Here is a 20,346-nt window from a genome sequence, read left to right as displayed (position 1 = left end):
TCAAACCAAATACATAACCAGAAAGAGGTTCATCAACACTTCAATACATGGAGTCAAACAGGTGCACACATTCACTTAGGGGTAATGGGGATTTGGGTAGGCATAGGGCACATAGTAAGCACAGATGCACATAGGTACAGAGTCAAAGGAGCCTTAAAAGGGGTCAAGGCTTTTAAAGTATATCATGAACTGTAGAGTTAATACAGAATCAATAGGCTTAGGATAGCCAATTACTTCATACAGGAAGGTGCATGCCAGGGATCAGAGAAACATAGTCATATTGGGTCATACTAGAAGGGGATCCTAAGGGGTATATAGCATGAAACAAAGAAGACAATGAAGTATACATGTTAATTGCAGGTTGAACAACAAAACCATAGATAGAAGCATATTAGAAACATGACAAATTGAAGTAATAGGAGAAGCATATTGTTTTGGGACTTGAATTAAAATTGGAACATACCAGTAAAGGATAGTAAGCACAAAGTGAAAGAGAAACCAGTAGTTAGCCTTGGCTTGTAGTCGGCTGACTTTAGACAGTAGTAAGTAACACAAAAGAGAGCAGAAAGCTTTTAGTGTGAAAGAGAGAATTTTTGAACCAATGTGTTCGTCTTTGTGTCAATGAGAAAGTATGCATATATAGTAGTTCGAAACTAGGTAAAATAAGGCAAGAATCACAATATTATAGTAATTATGGAAATCAGAACCAATTAGAGTAAAATCAGTACACCCATAAGTTAAGGGAATCAGTTCAAACGATAAGAACAAGTAACAAATAAGGAAAGAAATCAATGTTTGACCAATAAGGAAAGATTTCAAATTCAGTAAGTATAGGGTAAACAATTAGGGCTAGGTTCAGAAAACTCTAATTAAGGAGATAATCAGTAGGAACAAAATACTAATGCAGACAAGGTAAGCAAATCAATCAATTTGAATAGAAAGAGTAGGAATCGAAAGTTTAAAGGAAGGTCTTCCAATCAAACCATGAAATAGGGAATCCAAAATCAATCAAAGAGAAAGTCACGATTCAATGTTCAGCATATAAATAGAGTAAGATAAGAACAATCAGACATAGCAAACACGAAGGTTAAACAACACTGATAGAAAGAAGCAAGTCTTGAACAGTCAAGATGGACACAAGCACATAGAAGTGATATAAGTTAGGCTAAAAACCCAGTATGAACATATTTGAGGGAAGATAGTCATAGAAATTCAAACAAGAAACGATCAGTCATGCTAATACACAGAACCAAACGAAGAAACCTAGAAAATTGGGGCTTTCAACATAGATGAGTTGAAGAGGTAGTAAAATCATAGAATCAGTCAAAAATATGCAAGAAATAGAAGTTTAAACACAAAGAATCAGTTAAACAAAATTTTAAAAGAAGTTTCGAAACCTTAATTTTTAGAAGAAGGTGAAAAACACTTGAAATCAACGATTCTTGCAAAAGAGTTCCAAGTACAGTGTAAAACATTAAAGAAACAAACTCAAATCGTCTTAGATCTGTACATATCTAAGAGATATAGGAAGAAATTAGGGTTTCAGAAGAAACCCATAGAGAGATAAAAGAACCTGTCTAGAATCCCAAGGATCATAACAGATACATCATGATTTTGCTCGAAATCACACTGGAGTAGCCAAGAACAAACAAGTGACAAACCCTAAATGCAATTCGGGCGTGGCATGAGAGAAGCAATTGGAGGCTTAGGAGACGATGCGAGGTCACCGGAGATGACCAGAGAAGAGAGGTCGGCAGTTGAAGGGCTAAGGTTTGGTTGAGAGTTACTGAGAGAAGAGAGGATCTTAGGGTGGCGGATTTGGAAAAATGGTTAGGGTAGGGGGTCGTTTGGAATAAAAAAGGCAAGAACGAACGAGGGTCGTTGATCTTTTAGATCAACGACCAGGATTTGATAGGTTTTGGGTCGGGTAGAGGTAATTAAGGCCTGGGTCGGGTTATTTAATCAGAAATTGGGTTGGGGTGTTGGGTTCAATTAAGGCTAAAATCGGAATGCAATAAGGCTATATTTTAAATAGCCAATTTAATACCATATAATTTATAATAAATAATAAATAATTTCTAAAAACAATTTCGTATATTAAATTGATTTAAAATAGATATTTAACATTTTAAAAATGTAGAAGATCAATTTTATGCATATAAATGTAATTATACATTAATAGGGCTAATATTGCAATTATATGCAAATTAGCTTTAAAAATGCAAAATGCAATTATAAAAATACACTAAAAATATTTTAATAATATTTTGGCATAAATATAGAATTTATATGACTAAATTATCACAACAATAATTTTAGGGGTAATTATCGGGGATTTTATGAGTAAAAGGGGAGGAAATAAATCAATTTAAAATCTTTAAAATTATAGAAAAATTATAAAACCTTGTGCATGATTATATATGCATATATATGCTATTTTGAAAGTATTTATACATATTAAAAATATATAGAAAAAAATTGGGTATCAACAATAATTATAATTAATATGGCCTTTTCTGTGAAAAAAATGTTTGGTGGTAAGGGAAAATCTAAAATTGGTGAATCTAGTGGCCAAGCTACTACTCCTCCCCCGACTCCCCGACTCAGACCTGTTACCCGTCCTCCTCCACCTGTTATTCTTGATAGTGATAACCCTTGTTTTCAATTTACCGATAGTCAATTTTACCATGATATTGCACCAGGTCAGCAATTAAATGATGAATATATGAATGCTCTTTATGGTAATCCAACTATCGATAAAAATGATGAGGAAAATGATGATTTAGATGAAACGCAACCGAATTTAGATGATACACCTAGTAGTCCTGTTGTTAACCCAACTGATAATAAACCAAATGATGCCCCGCCTAACTCTCTTGTAGTAACCCCTACTTTTAATAGACAACCTTCTAGACGATGAGAAACATCTCTTATTTGACACTTTTTTATTCAACTAAGAGATCAAAATAAGGCTATGTGTAAAACTTATGGGACTTTGATGGCTCATAAATTTACTCGAGACCGTAGCGGTACGGGTAGTTTGACTAGACACATAAAGACACACCCTAAAGATAAAACTAGATTTCTTCAAATGAAAGTTGTGCAAGAGGGGACAAGAGTAGGTACTCAGGTTAATGATAACTAGGGAATATGATGCATTTTACACTCCTTCATGCTTAAGTTTTGATTAGAAATGTGTACAAAATAGTCCCAAAGGCTCACAAGTTGTGCTTGATTGCAGGTTTAACCAACAAGGTGACAAGAACTAGCTCAAAAAGGAGTGAATCTTTCACATGTACCAAGACAAGACAAAGCTCAGTCAAACAAGGCCAGTGCGGCCGCACACCATTCTATGCGGTCCGTACAAGTGAAGTTTAGAGAGGGTGCTTTTCAGGCCAACAGGCAATACGGCCGCAAGGGGTTTTTGTGTGGTCCGCATTGGGTTCATTGCGGCCGCACTCAATTTAGTGCGGTCCGCGGAGCCAAGGTTCAGAGAGGTGGTGTTCTAGAGGTTGAAGCTCAATGCGGTTCGCGGTCCTTTTTGTGTGGACCGCAATAGAAGCCAATGTGGCCGCACTCGATTTCGTGCGGTCCGCATTGCCCAAGTCCAGAGAGCCGATTATTCAAATTCTGAGCCTTAGTGCGGCCGCGCTCGTTTTGGTGTGGTCCGCACTAGTCCCGAAGTGGTATTTTTGTCCAGATTTTTCAGCCTAGTATAAATAGATGTTTTCCCATTTTTAAGTCATCAGATAGTTTTTTATCAAGAGCTGCACTCGTGATTTCGTTCTTTTAGCTATTTTAAGTAATTTTAGCGTGATTTCAACATTGAATCTTTAAGTTTAATTTAACAATTAATTATTATGAGTTTCTCTTCATCTATTTCCTTGTTTTCTTCTCTAATTATGAGTCCCATAAGCTAGGGTTGTGGCTCAACCCTAGTATGGGTAATTGATGGGTATTTTGTTTTGATGTTTGATTGTCTATAGGTGTTTGATATTTGGGATAATTTAGGATTTTAATTGTGAATTGGTGGTGGCAAACACTAGTTTATGCCTAGTAGACTTTGGCTCTTCTTGAGAAAGAGAGCCTAAATCCATGAAATTAGTCCAGCAAGGAATTGGGGCATACTCAAGAGATTGATAGCTCCAATTAAAGGGTTAAACCTAGAGATAGTAATACCCGACTTGAACCTTGATTGCTTGTGCAAATTTGCATACCTAATTGGTCTTGAGAAAGCCAATTTGGGCAAAATCACTCGAACTACCGAGAGGTATAGAGTGAGTAGAATCGTGCAATGGTTATATCATACTCCCCAAATGTGGAAATCTAGCTTTAGACTCAAGAATCCGTCAATTGACCACCTAGTCGAAAGTCGCTACCCTAGTGCCTTTTAATCATTTGAACAACTCGCAATAGTCTAACCTTAGCTTATTTTAGTTTAATTGAGCATTGTAGTTTTATAAAATTAGAATCATAATAAAAAACCAAAAATGTGTAGAAGTGCAATTAAGAGCAAATATGCAACTCCGCTTTAGATAGACACCCGACTCCAATATCTAGCTCCTTGAGGAAATCGATCCCGACCTTAATTGGGTAAAAGCTGCTTTGACCTCTCTCACTACTCAATAGTAGTGCAGGGTTGGCCTCGATCAATTTTTGGCGCCGTTTCCGGGGAGCTAATGGTTTTGGCTATCTATCTAAATAGTTTTGTGTATTTTTCTTCTTTCCTTCTGTGTTACTAATTTGTTTGTGTCATAACTTCAGGTACAAAATGGCAGCAAACGTAAACAATACACCTCTTGGAGATCTTCCGTCGGGGGAGGAAGTAGATGACAATGTTGAATATGAGGTCCCTATTGTGCCTCAAGGACAATGGAGAGGCCGCCAGGCCAATGATAATATTCTAGACGCTCCCCCGCACCTCCAAGAGTGGCTCCTCGAGTGCTTCCAAACCAAGGCTATGCAAGCGCAATTGTCTCGCCCTGGATTCGGGCGGGCAATTTTCAAATTACCAATGTAATGCTGACATTGCTAGAGCAATATGGGTATTTCACCGGCGCTGCCAATCAAAATTCTTACAAACATCTCAAGGGGTTCGTGGATACCTGTTTGGGGGAGCAAGCAAACTAATGTGTCCGAAGATGCACTTCGGTTGAGACTCTTCCCATTCTCACTTAGAGGGAAGGCATTGGATTGGCTCAAGCGACTTCCCAACCATTCCATCACTACTTGGGATGAGTTGGCGGACAAGTTCATTGCAAAAATTTTCTCACCCAGGGCATATGGCAGCATTGAGAGATGAGATCTTGGCTTTCAAGCATGGGCCCACCAAACCTTTGCATGAGATTTGGGAGCGTTATAGAACAATGGTGAAGGAATTCCCCAATAATGATATGATTGAGGTGATGATCCAATAGACTTTTTATCGGGGCATTAACACAACTAACCAATGCATAGTGAACCAACTTGCTGGGGGCAACTTTATGAAGTTGTCTTATGATGAGGCTTATGACATTCTTGATGAGATGGATGACACTTCTTTTGCTTGGCAAAGTAGAGCCAATGTGCCCCAGGGTGAACCCACGGTCACCCATTTGCACAAAGAGTTACATGATCATGGGCAAGCTATAGCTAAGTTGACAACTACTATGAACCAACTAGCAAAGGCACAGTTGCAACAAGTTCAAAATCCTCGCCAAGTGAATTCCACGGAGGGTGTCAATATGCTTGTCAACAAAAGAAGACAAAGAGGTCAACAGAACCAAGGGAATTCAGAACAATTTGACAATAACTGTGGTGGATTTCAAGATGATAGTTATGATGGACAGAGTGAAGAGGTGCAATACGTGAATAATTATCAAGGCCAAAGGGGCAATTCTTCCAACCAACAACAATGGAGACCCCAAGGTAATTGGGCAATCAACAACAACAAGGAAATGGTAATTGGGGGAACAATAACCAAAACAACAACTTGGGTAATCAGAACAACAATCAAAACAATCAAGGAAATTGGAATGGTAACAATAACACTTGGGGTGGTAACAACTATCAAGGTGGATGGAATAATGGAAACCAAGGAAATCGGGGGCTAGGCTTTCAAAGGCCCCCAATGTACCAACAACCGAATAATCTACCCACATTTCCATCCTAAGGTCCTAGTTCTTCTAGCAATGATATGGGTAGAATTGAAATGATGTTTGAACAAATAATGAAAAAGAATGCAGATTCTGATGCGCAGTTGGCTTCTCACAGTCTTTGAATACTCATCCTAAGGGGGCTCTACCCAGTGATATGGTGGTTAACCCGAAAGGTGGGAACAATCATGTTATGGCGGTAACTACAAGAAGTGGGAGAGGCGGTGATGTGAATGCCTCCAAACAAAAGCAAATTTTGAGTGATGAAGTTGAGTTGCAAGAAGATGAAGTTCCTTTGGTGGTTGAAAATGTGATTGATTGATATTCAAGATGCTGAGGTAGAAACTCAAAATGACGTGAACCCGTCTAGGGAACACGTAATAGATATGACAGAGCCGGTTGTGCCTAAAGCCAAGGTACCTTTACCAAGGCCACCTCTGCCTTATCCTTAAAGGCTCGCAAAGCAGAAAAATGAGAATTAGTTTAAAAAGTTTATTGACATGATGAAGAGCTTATCCATTAATGTGCCTTTGGTGGAGGCTCTTGAACAAATGTCGGGCTATGCTAAATTCATGAAGGACTTGGTGACAAAGAAACGGTCCATGGATTGTAAAACTATAAAGATAACTCACCAAGTTAGTGCAATAGTGTATTCAATGGCCCCGAAGCTTAAAGATCCCGGTGCTTTCACCATTCCTTGCACCATTGGGAGTGTGGACTTTGCTAAGGCTTTATATGATTTAGGGGCTAGTATCAATTTGATGCCCTACTAAGTTTTCAAAACTTTGGGTATTGGGCAACCTTGACTGACTTCCATGAGACAAATGGCGGATAGAACAATGAAGAAACCATTGGGTATTATTGATGATGTGTTTGTCTGGGTGGATAAATTTATCTTGCCAGCTGACTTTGTGATCTTGAATTATGAGGTGGATTATAAAGTTCCTATCATTTTGGGGAGACCTTTACTTGCTACTGGGAAGGCGTTAGTTGATGTGGAAGTAGGGAAACACACCTTCCGGGTGGGTGATGAAAATGTAATCTTTCATGTGTGCAAGTCAATGAAGCAGTCCAACAGTTCCGAGGTGTGCTCTTTTGTGGACCTTGTCACGGCAATGATAGTTGATGATACCAGTGCAATGATCAATGTGAAGGACCCTCTTGAGGCCGTTTTGTTGAATCTTGACGTTAATGAGGATGCAAGCTGGGTGGAGTGTGTGAATGTGTTACCTAGAATGGGCTCGTACTCTTATGAGCCTAGAAAACTTTCTTTAGATCTCGAGAATAGGAAGACTCCACCAACAAAGCCTTCAATTGAGGAACCTCCGGTGTTGGAGTTGAAGCCGTTGCCTCCACACCTCAGGTATGAGTTCTTAGGCCCAAGTTCTACTTTGCTAGTTATTCTTTCCTCTTGTCTTACTAACATGCAGGTTGATGCCACATTGGCGATGCTTCAAAAGTGGAAAAAGGCAATTGGATGGACTTTAGCTGATATTCGGGGGATAAACCCCGCATTCTGTATGCACAAGATTATCCTAGAAGATGATTTAAAGCCCTCCTTGGAGCATCAAAGAAGATTGAACGAAGCAATGCAAGAAGTTGTGAAAAAGAAGGTGATCAAGTGGTTGGATGCCAGGGTTGTGTACCCCATCTCTGATAGCTCTTGGACTTCGCCGGTGCAATGTGTACCGAAGAAGGGTGGCATGACCGTGGTTGCAAATTCCCAAAATGAGTTGATTCCTACCAGAACCGTCACCGGTTGGAGGGTATGCATGGACTACCACAAGTTGAATAAAGTGACCCGCAAGGATCATTTTCCTTTGCCTTTACTTGATCAGATGTTAGACCGACTTGCTAGGCGTGCCTTCTACTGTTTCTTGGATGGGTATTATGGGTACAACCAAATCTTGATTGCTCTGAAAGATCAGGAGAAGACCACATTCACTTGTCCATATGGCACTTTTGCCTTTTCTAGGATGCCTTTTGGGTTGTGTAATGCACCGACTACATTTCAGTAGTGTATGATGGCCATTTTCACTGATATGGTGGAAGACATTTTGGAGATGTTCATGAACGACTTTAGTGTTATGGGTGATTCATTTGATGAGTGCTTGAAGAATCTTGATAGATTTTTGGACCGTTGTGAAGAAACCAATCTTGTTCTCAATTGGGAGAAATGCCACTTTATGGTGGAAGAGGGCATAAAATTTCAAAGCATGGTATTGAGGTAGACAAAGCAAAAATTGATGTGATTTCAAGGCTACCTCCCCCTACCTCTATCAAGGGAGTTAGAAGTTTTCTTGGGCATGAAGGGTTCTACCGGAGATTTATCAAAGATTTTCGAAGGTAGTGAATCCTTTATGCAAGCTATTGGAAAAAGATGCCAAGTTCGTGTTTGATGAAAACTGTATGCAAGCCTTTGAACTTCTCAAGCATAAGTTGACCACCACTCTTATTATTACCGCACCTAATTGGATCTTGCCCTTTGAGATCATGTGTGATGCGATCGATGTTGCAGTTGGGGCGGTTTTGGGTCAAAGAGTGAACAAAATATTTCATCCAGTGTACTATGCGAGCAAGACAATGAATGATGCTCAAGTGAACTACACGGTGACCGAGAAAGAACTTTTGGCTATTGTGTTCGCAATGGAGAAATTTCGGCCGTATCTCATGGGTGCCAAGGTCATAATCCATACCGACCATGCCGCACTCCGGTACTTGATGTCGAAGAAGGATACCAAAGCTAGACTGATATGACGGGTCTTGTTACTTCAAGAGTTTGATTTGGAGATTGTGGACCGGAAGGGTAGTGAAAACCAAGTGGCGGACCACTTGTCTCACTTGGAGGAGGAGGGGTGGCCTTGTGATAGCCTAGAGATCAATGATTCATTTCCCGACGAACAACTCTTTTCGGTATCGGTGAATGGTATGCCATGGTTTGCAGATGTTGCTAATTTCCTTGTGGCTGGTATAATCCCATGTGAGCTCTTTTCTAACCAAAGAAAGAAGCTTAAACGGGATAGTTTGTATTTCTATTAGGATGAGCCGTACTTGTTCAAGATTTGCACGGATGGTGTGATCCGAAGGTGTGTTCCGGAGGAAGAGCAATTGAGTATCTTGGAGGCATGTCATTCCTCTCCCTATGGTGGCCATCATGGCGGGCCGAGGACGGCTTCCAAAGTTCTTAGTTGTGGGTTTTATTGGCCAACTCTGTACAAAGATGGAAGTGAACTAGTGAAGAGGTGTGATGAATGTCAAAGAGTGGGTGGAATTTCTAAGAAAGATGAGATGCCTCTCAATACCATTTTTGAGGTTGATATTTTTGATGTATGGGGCATTGATTTTATGGGCCCGTTAGTTAGCTCATGTGGGAACACATACATTCTTGTGGCGGTGGACTATGTTTCAAAGTGGGTTGAAGCCGTGGCTTTGCCAACAATGAAGCCCGGAGTGTTGTTGCATTTCTTAAGAAGAGCATTTTTACAAGGTTTGGTACTCCGCGTGCAATCATAAGTTATGGGGGGTTTCATTTTTGCAATAGAGCTTTCCATACTTTGCTTGCAAAGTATGGTGTTAATCACAAGGTTTCTACTCCCTATAATCCTCAAGAAAGTGGTAAGGTTGAAGTCTCCAATAGGGAAATCAAGAGCATATTGTCAAAGACGATCAATGCTAATAGGACCGACTGGTCAAAGAAGTTGGATGACGCTCTATGGGCTTATAGGACTACTTACAAGACTCCGATTGGTATGTCTCTGTATTGGTTGGTATTTGGGAAAGCTTGCCATCTACCGGTTGGGTTAGAGCACAAGGCCATGTGGGCTTTGAGGAAGCTAAATCTTGAATGAGATGTTGCAGCCAATCTTCATGTGGAGCAGCTTAATGAACTTGATGAATTCTGATTCCATGCCTACTCCAGTTCGTCCTTGTACAAGGACAAGATGACGTACCTTCATGATAAATATGCTCGTAGAAAGGAGTTCAAAGTGGGTGATTTGGTTCTCTCGTTCAACTCCCGGTTATGTTTGTTTCCGAGAAAGCTTAAGTCAAAATGGAGTGGACCTTTTGAAGTGGTGTTTGTGACCCCGTTTGGTGCACTTGATTTGAAGAACAAAAATGGGGAAGTTTTCAGAGTGAATGGGCATAGAGTTAAGCACTACTTGGGAAAAATCGATGACAGCCACGTGGTGGCACTTCTTCATCTCAAATGATTTAATGGTAACCTGCGTCGTGCTGCGATGTTAAATCAGGCGCTTCTTAGGAGGCAACCCATGTGTTCTTCTTATTTTTCTTAGATTTTCATTGTAGTATAGGATTTATTTTTGGACTGACTGGTTGTCAGATGCTACAGGATTGTGTTGATGCAGTGCAGGACAAAGTGGAAAAAAATTGTTCAAGTCTCTGAAGTTTGCAATGCGAATCGCACTACATTTTGTGCGACCGCAAAGAACATAGTGCGGGGGCACAAAAACCAGTGCGGACCGTACTGATGATGGCTGTAAAAACCAGCTCTCTAAATTTTGCCACCGCAACCACAATATATTTTGTGCGGTCCGCGGTGGACCACTGCGGCCGCTAAGCCATTTTGTACGGACCGCAGTGGTTGCCTTCTCAGACTTATATAATTCTGTGTGGTGCGGACCGCACTGCATTTTGTGCGGTCCGCGGTGGGTAGGTAAGCTGGGCCGCAGGAATTTTTCTATAAATAGTACCTGAGGCCTACTGGTTGAACTTTTCGATCCTTTTACTCTCAAAGCCCTAAAAATCACTGTTCATCAGTAAATATTGCACGAATTCATCTGCATAGTCTCGATTAATCTTCAGTCCTTCTCATATCTAGTAACTTTAGCTTCTTTTTAATTGTTTAATTTTGTTATTTTCGTTTAATTTTTGTCTTTCTTGTTTCTTCTTCTTGCCCTACCCGTATTTCTTTCAGTAGTGTAGATTAGACTTTGGTTAAAGTTAGATTAGGCAGTTAAAAGGTTGGGCAAACACTTAGGGACTCTTTATTAGGGGTAAAATTGGACTTAAATTCAAAATATCATGAACCCTAGGTTGGTGCTTCCACTTGATGCTCTGTGCGTACTGCGGTGGAAATTGTGCGGTCCGCATTGCTAAAAGATCTGAAACCTAATCATTGAGGACCGCGACCGTATTGCATTTTGTGTGGGCCGCGGTGCCTCAATGCGGACTACATTGCCATTTTGTGCGGTCCACGGTGCATTTATTCAGAGAGTGGGTAGTCTTAACCCCACCTCTGTGCGGACCGCGGTGCCATTTTGTGCGGTTCGCATTTGCCTCTATGCGGCCGCACTACATTTTGTGCAGACCGCATTCTGCAACGTTTTACTGTCTGCAACTATTTTTCCTGCAACTCTGAATTACATTGATTATATTGATACTAACAAAGCATGGTTGAATTTGTTTGCAATCAATGGTGAAACAAAGGGGCAAGGGTGCTAAACAAGCATGTAGAGGAGAGTCCTCCCGGGTGGAAAACAAAAGATGATAAAGTTGACCCCCCCAAGCCCGACAAAACATAAAAAACACAAGGAAACTCATCAGAGCTGCTGATAGGGCTATTGATCAGTCGGAGAGTGAGTACAATCCCTCCCGGGAGGCTTCATCAGATTCAGTGCCAGAGTACATTGTTGACTGGCCAGAGAGAAACAGACTGAAAGACACTCATCCACCTTCCCCCACTGCCCAAGCTTCAGTGCGTGTATCTTCTGAGTCATCTGAGGGCTCAGCTGTTGGTAGTGGAAATGAATACTCCACCTCTCCCACAGCTTCATTATCCAGAGAGGGTGCAGAAGGAGAAGAAGAGGCAGTAGGAGAAGGGGGTGAACCTCAGGTGGGAGGAGTAGCGAGAACTAGAAACCCGGAGGTGTGTCAAGACAATTTTGTGAGTGAGGTGGCCTACCACAAGTTCAGAGAATGGTGGCCTGTGAGGAAATTGATTCCAGAGCGAAGTTTTGTGGATAGAGACCTTTTGCCTCACAACCCTAATGTGAGAAGACAGTTTAGAGAGAGAGTGGGCTGGGAGTACTTCTTAAGCAACTGTGTGGATGCAAACGAGCACCTGGTCAAGGAAATCTATACGAATGCTGCCCACATCAAGAAGGAAACCAAAGTGACTAAGGTGTAGAGTTTGAAAGTGTTATTTGATAGGAAAGCAATAAATTACTACTTGGGCTTTAATGAGGAGGATGAATCACTGTATCTGGAGAAAATGGCATTAGGTGAGGTGGTCCGTCCTTGGTTGGCACAGTACTTGGCAATCCCAGGTACCACCCCCGATTGGTTGAATGCGGGAGTAAAGATCTTAAGGAGAAGTTTGAATTTCGAGGCTAAGGGGTGAGAGACATTTGTGTGCAGCAGACTGAACCCCACTACCCACGAAAACTCACTCCCTCTTCACCGGACGGTACTGGTAGCATCAATTATGGAGGGGTACCCGATTAACATTAGGAATGTGATGTCTCGGGTTATTACGCAGGCAGTGAGTGAAGGTGACAGAAACTACCCTTTCCCCAGCTTCTTAACCATGTACTTCAGGGACCTAGAGGTAGAAAAGCGAAAATTTGATGTCAAAGTGAAAGCAAAGGTACCATTTTCATGGTACAACATGCAGGGTAATGACTACCCTAAAGGTAAGAACTACAAGAGAATAGCCACTGCTTCAACTGGCCAGTCTGAAGAGCCAGTAGTGGTAGTGGCTCCTACTCAACTTTCTTCCACCTCAGCGGACATGCCCCCTGGCCCATCCACTTCGGCAGTTCCAGACATACCCTCCACCCCGGCCCACCCAGTGACTGCCCACCGTCTGAGCCAGGCCCTTCTCAGTATCAACAACTGGATGCAGACAGCTTCCTCTAAGTTGTCTATCCTTACTTCTACCATGGTAGCTCAGTTGGCACCTCCGCCTCCATAGGTCCCACAGGATATTGAGGACGCCCTCAAGGATATTCTGGACAACCAGAAGAAAATCCTTGACACTCAAAAAGTGCTTACAGAGGCTGTGGATTCTCATGGGAAAGCTCTCAAGGAGCTTGCTAGGGAGATGAGGAAGACGCGAGCTTCCAAGGAGTCCGTGAAGGAGTTGCCAGTTGAAGGCAGATCACTTGCCTTTGGATTTATTGCTAAATGACCTGGTGCCAGCAGCCCATCCCCAACCAGTGCAGTCGAAGAGGCCTCCTAAGAGGAAGAGGGTGATTCCCCGTATAGATGATGCAGTCATATCGTTGGAGGACCCGCAGGGAGATTCTTCCAGCCAGCCCTAGGAGTTAGCACGGGCCTCGGTCTACGTCTAGGTACAGGTCCCAGTAGAGCCATAGGTCATAGGGAGCCAGTCTCAGATTCCCGAGCTTACAGAGGACCCAGGGACCACTCAGGATCCCATGCAGACAGACGGGCCATAAGGAGTTTCTGAATCCTCTTCCCTTTATTTTTGGTGCTTATTTTGCTTAGTTGGCATTGAGGACAATGCCAGCTTTCATTTGAGGGGGCTCTACTTTGATTTGATTTGATTGGATGACTGTACATATACTTTTTATCTTGGGTCTATAAATAAAAGTTACGTTACATTGTATATATTCATCCCCCTTATTGTATATTCGATCAAACCCCTCTTGTATATATTCATTTTACTTTTCGCAATTTTTCTTTCTTAGCTTCTTATTTGTTTTCGTAGCTTCTTGTTTTGGAATTTTGCAATAAGCCTTTGGTTTTCTTAATGCAACGGTTCTTTCCAAAGGTGGAATTTGTGTGAACCGGGTGGCTTTTCCCGATGATGGATGGCATGACTACCTTCTTAAGGGTTTGAGTCTGTTTTCCTTTCCTTTTGTTTTTTTAGTAGTTAGTGGTTAAGAGTGCTTCAAGAAAAGCTTCACTTGGGCCTAGCACATTTGCCTTTGATCTTATGGTCAAAAATAAATCGTTGTGTATAGGATGGTGAAAGTGTGACCTTGAAACTCTTGTGTTGGCCGATAATCATCAAGTGGTTTTTCAGAACCATTGTGTGCTCAAATCTTATATAAGGTTGTTGTGGGCTCCCGACTCTGTGTCTTTAGCAATCCCATAGCTTGTGTGGTGAGAAATTTGCATTGCAAGTCCAAGTCCCGAGCCATTGGTCTAGAACTTGCCCTGAATGTTTGTTGAGGCGAAATCCTAAGTGAATTCTAACTTGAAACATGATTATAGGCTCTTCTTGATCCAAATGATAGCTTGAACACTTTCATAGCCTAACAATGATAAAATTCCTAGTCAACCCTTTTAAGCCTTAGACTTTTTTCCCTCAAGAACCATAATACAAGCCTTTACCCGTTCTAAAAGATACCCTCTCTTGGCACCCGATCTTTCCTTAGCACATGACAAAAGTATAAGTTTGGGGGAGAGACGAGGATTGCAACAAAGTGGTAAAAAGGCACAAAATAAAGAAAAGGAAAAGCAATGAAAAAGAAAGAAAAGCAAAAAGACAAAAAGAATGTTCAATATAGAAATGAATAAAGGGATTCAAGAAAAGCAAAGAATGAAAGGTGTGGAAAGTTGAGAAAGGAGAAAAGATTTGAAATGAACAAGAAAGAGTGACAGTGTGTCTCTCTAACCCCTTAGAAAGAAGTGAAATGACTTAAAAAGCCAAGTGAATGTATGCCAAAATGAAACAAAAGAAGTGCTTAAGGGAAGATGGAACCTACTTAGACCAAACATTTTCTACCCTGAACCAAAAGCCTTCACTATGTCTCCACAAAAGCCCTATATGATCTTGAGTTGAATGAAGCTTACATTAGGGGTGACTCACATAAGGGGCAAGCATATGGTACTTAGAGCCGAACTTGTGACTTTTCCTTGAGAGAGATGAGTGAGTTTCCATTAACCTCGTTCTAAGTGCCACTATCTCAAAGGTGAGGTTTGCTTAGGGAGAGTTGAGGATGTATGAGTTTGGGTTCCACAATGACCAAAGTAATAGAAAGAGTTCTTTGATGTGTTGAGTCAACCCTTGATGCTCTTGTGTCGCACTTAATCCATGGTGTTTAAAAGAGCAAATATTGTTAATGATTCATTTGTATTGAGGGCAATTGTTAGTCTAATTTGATGCTAGATGAGGTCACTTTACGACAACTGAATTTTCTTGGATTTTCTCTTAAGGGGTGTGTCTTATTTTGTTTGCTTGAGGACAAGCAAAAGCTTAAGTTTGGGGGAGTTGATAACTAGGGAATATGATGCATTTTACACTCCTTCATGCTCAAGTTTTGATTAGAAATGTATACAAAATAGTCCCAAAGGCTCACAAGTTGTGCTTGATTGCAGGTTTAACCAACAAGGTGACAAGATGTCAAGAACCAACTCAAAAAGGAGTGAAACTTGCACAAGTACCAAGACAAGACAAAGCTCAGTCAAACAAGGCCAGTGCGGCCGCACACCATTCTGTGTGGTCCGCACAAGTAAAGTTCAGAGAGGGTGCTTTTCAGGCCCACAGGCAATGCAGCCGCAAGGGGTTTTTGTGCGGTCCGCATTGGGTTCATTACGGCCGCACTCAATTTAGTGCGGTCCGCGGAGCCAAGGTTCAGTGAAGTGGTGTTCTGAAGGTTGAAGCTTAATGCAGTCCGCGATCCTTTTTGTGCGGACCGCAATGGAAGCCACCGCAGCCGCACTCGATTTTGTGCGGTCCGCATTGCCCAAGTCTAGAGAGCTGATTATTCAAATTCTGAGCCTTAGTGCGACCGCACTCGTTTTTGTGCGGTCTGCACTAGCCCTGCAGGGAGTTGCGCTCGTGACTTCGTTCTTTTAGCTATTTCGAGTAATTTTAGCGTGATTTCAACATTGAATCTTCAAGTTTAATTTAGCAATTAATTATTATGAATTTCTCTTCATATATTTCCTTGTTTTCTTCTCTAATTATGAGTCCTATAAGCTAGGGTTGTGGCTCAACCCTAGTATGGGTAATTGATGGGTATTTTGTTTTGATGCTTGATTGTCTATAGGTGTTTGATATTTGGGCTAATTTAGGATTTTAATTGTGAATTGGTGGTGGCAAACACTAGTTTATGCTTAGTAGACTTTGGCTCTTCTTGAGAAAGAGAGCCTAAGTCTATGAAATTAGTCCAGCAAGGAATTGGGGCGTACTCAAGAGATTGATAGCTCCAATTAAAGGGTTAAACCTAGAGATAGTAATACCCGACTTGAACCTTGATTGCTTGTGCAAATTTGCATACCTAATTGGTCTTGAGAAAGTCAATTTGAGCAAAATCACTCGAACTACCGAGAGGTATAGAGTGAGTAGAATCGTGCAATGGTTATATCATACTCCCCAAATGTGGAAATCTAGCTTTAGACTCAAGAATCCGTCAATTGACCACCTAGTCGAAAGTCACTACCCTAGTGCCTTTTAATCATTTGAACAACTCGCAATAGTTTAACCTTAGCTTATTTTAGTTTAATTGAGCATTGTAGTTTTATAAAATTAGAATCATAATCAAAACCAAAAATGTGTAGAAGTGCAATTAAGAGCAAATATGCAACTCCGCTTTAGATAGACACCCGACTCCAATATCTAGCTCCTTGAGGAAATCGATCCCGACCTTAATCGGGTAAAAGCTGCTTCGACCTCTCTCGCTACTCAATAGTAGTGCAGGGTTGGACTCGATCACTTAACCCTAGTACCGGGTCAAATCTAGTTCAACCGGGAACTAACACTGTTATCGGTAGCATTTTATATTACGATCCAAATAAAGATCGTGAAGAATTGGCAAAAATAGGAACTGTTATGTGCTTACCCTATAGTTTTCCTTCTAACCCTCACTTTGTGTATTATATTAGAAGAGTTTTTAATCCTGCTTATAAAGGTTGGCCTCGCACAACCGTAAAGAGCGATATTTATAAATATAAACATGAATATGAATAATATTTGCGCTATTCATTTACTCATATAAATTGTTGCGTTACTATTACTACTTATATTGGTAGAAGTGGTAATGACTGTGATTATCTTCTTATTACCACTCATTGGATTGATGAGGAATGGATAATGCAAAAGCACATTATTGCTTATAGAATAATTAATTCACGTTACACAGGTACAGTTGCAGATATTTGTAGATATTTTTGCATTAGAGATAAAATAATGTCAGTTTTAATGGATAATGCTTTTAGTAACACTAATGCTATAGGCTTGCTTACAACTACACTAAATCCTGCATTTAGTAATATTTTTCATGTTAGATGTATTTGTCATATTTACCATTTAATCGTCGGTGATGGTATGGAAATTTTAAATGTTGAAATTGAAAAGGTTAAAATGACTCTTAATTGACTTTTTTATTCAAACCGTAGAAGTAGACTTAGAGAATATTTTAAAAAATGTGATGAATTTGGCCTTAGAGAAAGAAAGGTTCCTAAATCTTGTCGGATTAGATGGAATTACATGTATGAAAATTTAGTTGTTGCATATGAATATAGAAACCCATTAAACGCAACGTTTAATGCTCGTGTTGGTGGTGATGATGATGATGATGAGCACCCTACAAATCAGGATTGGACTAATATTAAAATTCTTGTAGAATTTTTAGAATAATTTTATGTTGCTACAAATGAATTATCTGGGCAATATTATCCTACTATTTCTAACTGTTTAGTTTATATTGCAGAACTTGCAAATTTGTTTACTCAATTTTTCAGAGGGTGGGGTAATTTATCAACTTGCTATTGATTCTATGAAAGATAAGTTTAAAAAATATTTTTTCCTTATCCCCTATTTATGGTATTGCTAGACCAAATGTTCCAACTCTTACTTCATCTAGTTCGCAATCATCTAAAAGAACTGCGGGCCTAAAAGCGCTTAGTTCTTGGACAGGGTTCAGGGGTTCTCAAGATGATAATATTAGTGATAGTTCACAACTAAATGAGCTTCAAGTTTATTTGTTGCAGAGACTTGAATCAGAGAATCCCGATGGCTCCTTTAATGTTTTGGAATGGTGGAAGGACAAAGAAAAATACTATCCGGTTCTTTCAAGGATGGCTCGAGATATTTTAAGTATTCAAGCTTCAACAGTGGCATCGGAGAGCACTTTCAGTCAAGCGAGACTTCAAATCGGTGATCATAGAGCATCTATGAGGGAGAGCTTGGAAAAATCAGTACTCTTCAGAGATTGGATCCATTCGGAAAGAAGAAATTTTGAACTTGCTGAATCACAACCGGAGATAGACGAAGCTTATGAAGAAATGCTAGTGGAACCTGCGGAGGATGCTGCTTCGCCCGGAGTGGTGATGAACAAGCTTCTTTTCCGCCACCATCAACAGAAATTCCTCCGAACCTTGAAGGATTTATGAAATTTGTTAGAGATAATATGTAGACTAATATGTAACTTGTATTTTGGCACATCTTCATTAGTTTTTTTTCTTTTAATGGTGGTATTAGCACCTTGTTGTACTCATTCCATTGGGGGAGGAAGACTAAGAAAGATATTGCTATTTTTTGTTAATGTCGTAATAATAAAAATTATAAGGCATTCCCTTGAATATTTCTTTACAATTTTTTTGTGTTTAAATTTGAATTAGAAGATTTAAGTCACAATTATATAATATAATTTACAAGAAATTACCTTAGATAAAAAAAATTCAAAAAAAAATAGTCCGGAACACTTATGCCCGTTTCGGCCCATGGGCCCAGCCCACTTAGTCCATCCTCCATGACCATTAAGCCCGGGACCGCTTCAGCCCGGCCCACCAGAGCCCGGGACCATTTGGCCCGGCCCATTTAGGCCCGGGCCCGCACCATATAACAACCTTAGTCTGCTCTAAAATAAATGACACGTTTTTAAATTTGAAAATAATTCAAATTTAAACTCTTCATTTTACCGTTAATGAGAAGCTTTTATAACCACAAAAATATCATGGTCCCACAAAGCTTTTACCTCTTAAGCTTTTAAAACAACAAATTTCAAAAATATTTTTTTTTAAACTCCGTATCGAGTCAAACTAGCTCGTCTAAATTGAAACGGAGAGAATAATAATTGTTAAGAATATGACTGAAGTGGATAATGACGAGTCGCAGTCGTTATTTCTATCTACTTTTTTAGTGTAGAATATTGTTTATGAGATTTAACGACTTAAATCATACACATTAAGCTTTAGAAAGGTTACGTAACTCCTGTTGTTTTCAATGGAGATGTAATAATTGTTTTCGGAAAAAGTATAACTTCCTTTGGGACTATGTATATGTTTTACTAAAAATAGTACTATACTCTATGAGGCAATCAGTTAGATACTATCTCCATACCTCAACAAAGCTAGTCGGATGCCAAAAGTTGAGTATTACCAATTTATGGCTTTTGGCTATTAGCTTAAAAGCTACTTTTTATAAGGCAATCCAAACACCCTCTTTAGAGATAAGAATTACGCTAGAGCAGGTGCAACAAATTTTCAAGGAGAGACAGAGCATTATTAGATAAATATATTTGCAGCTTCTTGGTGACTATCCTATACTAGAGTCAAGTAGAAATGCTTTTTGTTCAGTTATAACTTATATCAGTGACAGATCCCAGAACTTTATATATATAAGCGGGTTCAAACACATCTGAAATTCTCAGTGGAAATCGACAGTAGTTTTTTTGTCCGCTACTCTATATTTTGTTTCAAAGTCATTGTTCTTAAAATAATTTATAACTTTACCAAAATGTTAACAATAGATCTATAACTTTACCTTTGCAAAAGAGATGTATAGCTTTGACCCTCGAGCTTAGATCGCCCTCGAACGAATATTACACTGGAAAGTATGAACAGAATAACAGAGTATTGAGAGCTTAAGAAGATGGTATATTGCTTTATGTAAGGTGAATATGATGTCCTTTACAAATGATCAGACCCCTTTATATAGTAGGGGAATTCTACCTTTAATATAATTCTAAATACAATAAGATATCACATGATTAGCTAATTAATAGGCCTCTTCTTAATACGTGCCGAGATTTCTGCCGTGATCCTTGCCCGGTTGCGGATACTTTGGCTTTCCGTTATTTGGCTCGGTAAGCATTCCTCGATCTTGCTCGAACTCTATCCCGCTCGATCTCGGTCTTGAATGATCTCGATCTCAATCGATCCTTGAGTTACGAGCTTGGCAACCTAACTCCATGCCACGGTCCGGTACGACATGGGTCGAAACTCGGCCTGTCACGTCCTGGTCTTAATCATAAAAAGGGCAGGCCCGATTTTGGCC

This window comes from Nicotiana tabacum, chromosome 8, assembly GCF_000715075.1.
Source record: "Nicotiana tabacum cultivar K326 chromosome 8, ASM71507v2, whole genome shotgun sequence".
NCBI lineage: Eukaryota > Viridiplantae > Streptophyta > Magnoliopsida > Solanales > Solanaceae > Nicotiana > Nicotiana tabacum.
The sequence above is the reverse complement of the archived record's forward strand: the minus strand, read 5'-3'. Positions refer to the sequence as shown.